General features: G+C 31.2%; 1 non-coding gene across 1 annotated transcript; it reads left to right on the top strand.

The window, feature by feature from the left end:
* The first annotated feature begins 7,158 nt into the window (after positions 1-7,158).
* On the top strand, positions 7,159-7,262 carry LOC141413135 (U6 spliceosomal RNA). Its single transcript, XR_012437958.1, has one exon. It is a non-coding gene; the product is annotated as a U6 spliceosomal RNA (small nuclear RNA).
* Positions 7,263-7,757: the final 495 nt, after the last annotated feature.

The raw sequence follows: 7,757 nt of genomic DNA, 5'->3' as shown, positions 1-7,757 counted from the left end.
GAAAGCAAAGATATTCATAACACTCATTTCATTTTATTTCCTTTCCTCAAATATTATATTGTTGTCCAACATGGGATGACCAACATTTCATTTTTTTTTCATTGTTTATGTGAAGAGATTAATTCTGACATGTTCTGTGGTCCACATCTGGAAGTCTTTTAAACAGATAATATTGAAGTTTAGGACAGCGTAGTCTTTCTATTCCATAGCTGCAATAAGGTGAACTAAATTTCGGAAAATATAATAAACCTATGTTATTTATTGTTTGATAAATGTATATAGCATACATTTATGAGATGCCAATAAGGTTAATCCTGAATACTTCAGTCCTTCCATATGAAATAAAGTTATGCCCTTTAGGGTACTCCCTTCTCCAAATACTGTAATGTTATTGTTTTTGGTATTTGTAGGAATGTATTTATTTCTCATTTCTCACAAGCACAGTATGCATTTTATTACTCTTTCCAGTGACCTTCATTTTCTACTTTCTTATTTACTCCTTAATTTACATGTTTTTCAAAAATGTGATGCAGATTATGTTTTTTGTTCTTTATTATTACTATCTGATATTCTCCAAGAGAAGAAGAAAAAGTCCTTTAGTCCATTGAATTCCTGCTTTTACCTCAACTGTACTGAGTACTTATCCCTGGATCATTGACCATTTAAATAATATCAGTAATAGTGCCAGACTAGCACTGACCACGATCAGTTATATAAGAAGATGAAGCTTCAGACTGTGGATTAGAGAAACCTAAATAAAGCATGAGAATAGATTTTCAAGGCCCAGAAATGTTCTTCTTCCTCAAATAAAACCACACATTCCAGAGCAAATGTGAAATTCTAGAAGAGATTGTTTACCAAGGAAAAATAGAATATAAAGAGAGTTGCTAGACAATTCTTTTGATTTGGTTGCAGTAGAAGAGCCCAAATTACATGTCTCTACCTTACAAAGCATAATAAATAGAGGAGGAGAAATGATATTTACATATAAGTTAAATAAATACCCTAAATGAAATAAGGGAGGAATCATTACATAGGCAAAGACATGTTATTTTAAAAATGATTGAGGGAAAAATGAAAACACTATGTATGAAAAAATATATAGAGTGAAGTACTTTTGAGAATGCAATTAATAACAAACCTGATTTTCCCAAAAAACAATTTTATAAACTTGAGAACTAGGTCAAAGTTTGTTTCCCAAAACTCCTTATAAATGTATTAGAAATGAGAATTTTTATGAGAAAACTCAGATATGAAATATAAAAGTCAAAATGTCAGATTTCATGCTATAGGAATGGCAGACTAAAAGATACATATTAATGCAATGGGGAATTACTTTATAACAATACCTGAAAATACACATGAATTTAAAAAAAAAGTTTGTAAATAGTGCAAAGGATAAGTAGAACTTGAATAGAGGAATGGATATCTGATGTAAAAACTGAGAACATCCATGATTGAAGGAAACATTACAAAATCCTTGTTTTTGAGACCATGAAGAAGATAAAACAATTTGTAGCTGGGAGCAGTGCGTACCTTTCTCCCAAAGATAGCCAAATAGAAGAACATAAATAACAAGAAAACCCTAGAGATGTAAGAAATTAGCTTCTTTTATCTATTTCACCTAATTTAATTATTCATAGAATTTAAACTCAAATTAGAATGCAAAGAAATATTCAAATGTTTGTGATAGTTTGATATGGTTAAGATACACAGAGGCTTGTGTGGTTTATTTCACTGACAACTTCCAAAATTCTTGAAACAACTCTATAATTAAGAGGAAATTGAAATGATGTATATGAGATTTCCAGTTCCATTAACCATATAAAATTGTAAGAAATAAAATGTTAATCATGAAAATGAAAACAAGTTGGAAATGATAATCTTAAATTTTATTTTATTTTTACCTATAAATAATTTAATATTTCAGCCATCTAAAATATACTAAATTACAAAATTTGAGTTCCATTTATATAAGAGAAAATGTAATTACTCCTGCCTCTGCTGGAAAAATAGGTGAAATAAATAAAGTAAAAGTAAAAATTAGAAGAACCTCCATGCAAACAAGAGCTAGCACCAAAATTTGGATTCTGATGATGCACAATCAAAAAAGTCACTGAAAGACAAATGCTCCCTGTATATATTTCTGACTATTACTCCCCCATGCTTAATGAATATGCAGACAGAGCAACAGGACAGACTGATGTTAAGATAAACGTGCGTTAAAACTGAAGAATAATTATGGCCTATGTGTCTCAAATATGTGTAACAGCATGAAGAATACAAAACAGAAATTATCATCCATTCACTGAAAATACAGAAGTAATCTATTATGGAGTGTATGACCTACAGAAAGCATAATGCAGAAGTAAAAAATTAAGACTCAAAGAGTAAAAGAGTTTTGTAAAATAAATTTTGTTTGCTAAATTAAAGTTTTACTAATTTCATTGAATTATTTTATTTGACAAAATAAAGGATTTCCTTATGACATTTTCCGACATGTGTACGATGTACTTATATTTACCAACCCCCAGCACTGTCTGTGTTTCCCTTTCTCCTTTCCACTAGTCTCCTCCTCTCAATATCAGAGTCCACGTTGTATACTTATGTCTGTTTCATTGTTTATTTTTAGCTTTAGAGTCTGTACATGAGAGAAAATACATCTTATTTCTTTCTGAATCTGGCTTATTTTGCTTAACATGATGGTGTCCAGTTCTATCCATTTTTCTGTGAATGACATGATTTCATTATTCTTTATGGCCAAATAATACTTTATTGTGTATACATTTATGAGAGTTTCTTAATGCATCTCTCTTTAGGAACCTAGTTTGATTCCATAACTTGTCCATTGTGCATGTGCATGGAAGCAATGCTAGGACTCTTTCTGTATAGCTGTCCTTATCTCAAACTAGCAAAAACGCTATGTCTGTCTTATTATTGCTCATGTCTTCTCTTCTACAAAATTGGAGAACAAGGTGGAACAGGTTCTGCATGGAACCGAGGGAGGAGGGGGGTGATGGAGGGGGAAGAGGGCAGAGGAGAGAAATGGCCCCCAAAATGTATACACATATGAATAAATGAATTTAAAAAATGTGTGTGCTGATATCTCTAATTTATGCTGAATTACATTTCTTCCTATACATATACAGGAATGGTAGGGCAGGACCATATGATAGTTCCAGTTTTAGTTTTGGGGGAAATACCATTATGATTTTCATAGTGGCTATACTAATTTAAATTCCCTCTAACGGTTTATAAGGGTCCCCCTGGGGGACATCCTCACAATTTCTTGTTTCTTTTCCTAATGATAGCTACTCTGACTCAGCTTAGATGGAGTATCTGTGTATTTTGGTTTGTATTTCTATTTACTGCCCTTTTGTACTTCTTTTTGAGAACTGTCTACTCAATTCATTTTTCCAGTTTTTACATTTATTGTAAAAATGTATGACCTACAAAAATATAAGATCAAAAATAAATATCGAATAGAATAAATAAGAAAACTTGGGCAAAGTGATAGACATAAGTAGATTATGCAAAGAGCTACATTAAAAGAAAATAAATAAAATCAAAACATTGGAAACTATAAAGATAATTAAAATCTAAAATATGCTTTTAATACTGAAAATGCTTGAATTTAAAGACATAAATTGAAAATAAAAAATTGTGGAATTTTGTTTTATTCAAATACTATGTATCAAAATCTTGGTGAGGTAAATTAATATCACAAAAAGAGAACTTTATATATAAAGAGTGTTGCAGAATAAAATGAAAATTGAGAACTGCATAAAGTTTAATTACTCTATTCATCAAGGAAATATAACAACCATAGATACTCCTAATACAGAATGATTTAAAAAGTCAGTAGATAGTACTTGATAGAAGGAAAAGAAACAACTATGATCCATATAATTGATAACAACTAGGTACAATGGCTAATGGGCATATAAAAGACTCAAACTATACAATTATTTGCATTTGTCTAAGAATGCGACAATTGTGACTAAATAGAATATGTACATTCACTGTATTGTAAAACTGTTAAACATAAAACAATAATAACAAAAACACATCAAGATATTGCTAGTAATCTTTTCATACATTTTGGAAAAAAAAATCAGTGCTATGTGAAATATTGTGAAGCACTGAGAAGGAATACTCACAATTATTTTATGAGATAAGCATAAATGTGATTTCAAAGAATTACAAGCTAATTTCAAGATAAGAGAATTACAGAGAAATATGCCTCACAAATCTTAACTCAATAATTCACTGTCAAATAAGCTAAAACTGAATCCAGTAATATAGAAGGAAATCATACTTTATCACAAAGAGGAACTTATCTTAGAATTATAAGTTTTGTTTAGCTTTTTCAAAACAATTCATGACAATCAAATAAAGAGACAAAGTAAATGATCATCTCGATTGCTACAGAAAAAAGTTATTACCAAAACTTCAGCACCTATTCCATTTCAAGTGAAATTCTTGAGCATGCACATAGGAGATATTGCTTCTATGATAATGTTTAATCATTAGGTAGTGTTTTTTAAAACTATAAATAAAACAGGAAAGCCCCCTCTCATAATTCTGCTCAACTTCTTATTGAAAATCTTGGCAACATTTTTTTCTTTATGCATTTATTCATATGTGCATACATTGTGCCATTTCTCCCCCAACTCCCCACCCCTTTTTTACTCCCCCCAATGCTCCTAGCTTCCAGGCAGAACCTGTTCTGCCTTTTTCTCCAAATTCGTTGAAGAGTAGACATAAGCAATAAGAAGAAAGACATAATGTTTTTGCTAGTTGAGATAAGGATAGCTATACAGAGAGATTCCTAGCATTGTCTCCATCCACAAGTGTATTACAACTGGAATTAATTCATCTCTACAATCACTACTTCCCGGGCACCTTCCCATATTGACCTCTGTCATTGTCACTTTTTTTTTTGGTAGTACTGTAGTTTGAACTCAGGGCTTCAGACTTTCTAGGCAAGTACGCTTCCATTTGAGTCACCCCACCTGGAAACTTTTATAAGACAAGAAAAAGGAAATGAAACCTGAAGACTGGAAATAAATGAAAGGCATAATTATTGTACTGTATCCTTGTTTTGCTATATTTTATGTATCACATGCAAAAATGAACATCAATAAAAAGTTATTTCTGGTATCTTTTTTATTATAAATATAATGCATTTGAACCATTGCTTATGTTTTACTCATACTCTGAATTATCATTTGTGGGAAATCTATACTAACATTAATCTGAAAAATGTAAATTTCACTGATTGCTGGCGGGATGCAAAATGCTTAAACCACTTTGGAATGCAGTGTGATGGTTTCAAAACTAACCATGCTACTACCATATGTTTTCACACTAATTTTTCTTGGCATTTATTCAAATGAATTAAAAATGTACACCTACACAAAAACTGAACATAGCTGTTTATAGCAGCTTTATTCATATTTTCAAAACATAGAATCAACCAAGGAATCCTTCAGTGGAAAGTCAATGAACACTGATACATTCGTATGATGGATTATTATTCAGTAATAGATGAGCTATTGAGCCATAAAAAATGAAACGGAGGAAACGTAAATGTGTGTAGTAAATGCAAAGAGTATAAAGATTAGTGGTTACCAAGGGCTGATGAAAGGATAGCAAGAGAGAACAATGAAAAATATGTAGAGCACAGGGGATTTTGTAACCATGGACGTGTGTCATTACACATTTGCCAAAACCCATAGAATGTATAGAAGTGTGAACCCTAATGTAAACTAAAGATTAAATAATGAGTATCAATATCGACCCATCAAGTAGCTATGCACCATAATAAATAAAACAAAAAGTTCATAATAAGAAAAAGTGGTTTGGTAAAGGGTTTAAAGGAACTTTAATTTTACTTGTTTCCTGAAAAATTAGACCTGTATGAAAAATAAATGTTATTAATAAGAAACAACATATTTAAATATTCTTACACCTTTTCTCCTCTTTCATCTACTTACTTTAAAACAAAAATGCGTGTTCCTATTTATTTATGTAAATAAGTAGTTTATATTTCCATATTGCTGTGGTTTAATTTTGTTCCACTGACATATTTCTTAAGTGCGCTAAAGATTTTTATAGCATTTTAGAGGAAATTCTAGGTAAACTGAGATGTGATTCCATAACTTTAAGAAAAAAATTAACTTCTCTTTATAATTTTTATGGTGGTACTGAGTTGTACCAACACCTCCAGCCCAAGATTAAGAATATATTTGTATGAGATAGCACTTACTTGATAAATCTGAACTTTTCTTTCTTTTTATTATATTCTTGTACTGGGGGCACATTGTGACATTTACAAAAGTTCTTACAATATATCATCATTGAATTCACTCCAATGAATCTGAACTTACATGAAGGTCTGTCCTTCAAACATCTGTTATATGTTATATGCCAGGATGTCCTCTCAATTATTTACACAGATCAAATAATATCCAGAGAGTGTTCTTGCCTTCTGTGTACTGCTGTTCTAGGAGGAAGATAATTATGTTTTGTTTTGGTCATTATTTCAGAAAAAATAGAAATTCATAAATAACTTAAATGATATATCTTGATATCAGTTTTCCAATTCATTGTTTTACAATTTTATCATTATTATTCATCTTTGCCTATTTACTTTTGGCCACATTGTGCTGTCTGTTTTACTTAACTATGTGTCTCTGATTCCATTTGTAGGTGTTCCTGTCCTTTCTTCCTATTCCTTATCTCTGTTGTTTCCAGTACACCCTTACTCTTGTTCATTTATCTTTTCTCATTAATGATTGAAGATTTTTTTCACCTTATTCCGTTTTCTTTTTACTTTCACCCTGTACATTGTATGAAAAATCTGTATTTTTTATATACAAGATTGGCTAAGTCTCATATCACAGAAAATGTTTGGTGACATTTTTACTAAGTATTTGGTTATTCTTTAATGATACTTGCCATTTAGGTAAATTTTCTTTATGTCAATGCTTTTCTTTATTTACCAGATTTTTAAATTGTCACACTTTTTCACAATTCCAAAGAGATGATTATTCCTGAACACATTTTATTTTTGCAAACTGGTTTATTTTGGGAAAAGCCAGGAAACTGATCTGAAATAGTGAGGGGAGCTCCAACAACATAAAGGCCACTCTCATGCTCACTTTTGCAGCACATGTATCAAAAGTGGAATGATACAGAGATTAGCATGGCCTGTGCACAAGGATGACACTCAAATTGGTGAAGTGTCCCATATTTTCATAGTCATGGAATTCCTAGCCAGAGCAATAAGACAAGAAGAAGTAATACAATTAATATAAATAGGTAAAGACACTGTTAAAGTATCTCTATTTGCAGATGACATGATCATATACCTCAGAGACCCAAAAAACTCCACCCAAAAACTCCTAGACAGCATAATCAGCTTCAGCAATGTAGCAGGATACAAAATCAAGCTGCAAGAACCTTTCTGTATGCCAACAATGATCAAATTGAGAAAGAATATAGGAAAACAATCCCATTTACAATACCTAAAAAAAAAAATCAAATACCTAGGAGTAAACTTAAGAAAGGATGTGAATGACCTCTACAAGGAGAACTGCAAACCTCTGAAGAAAGAGATTCAAGAAGACTACAGAAGGTGAAAGATCTCTCGTGCTCATGCATTGGTAGAATCAACATAGTAAAAATGGCTATACTACAAAAAGCAATCTACATGTTCAATGCAATTCCCATCAAAATTCCAATGAAATTCA

The sequence above is a fragment of the Castor canadensis genome, chromosome 10, assembly GCF_047511655.1.
Source record: "Castor canadensis chromosome 10, mCasCan1.hap1v2, whole genome shotgun sequence".
NCBI classification, from domain to species: Eukaryota; Metazoa; Chordata; class Mammalia; order Rodentia; family Castoridae; genus Castor; species Castor canadensis.
The sequence above is the reverse complement of the archived record's forward strand: the minus strand, read 5'-3'. Positions and strand labels throughout refer to the sequence as shown.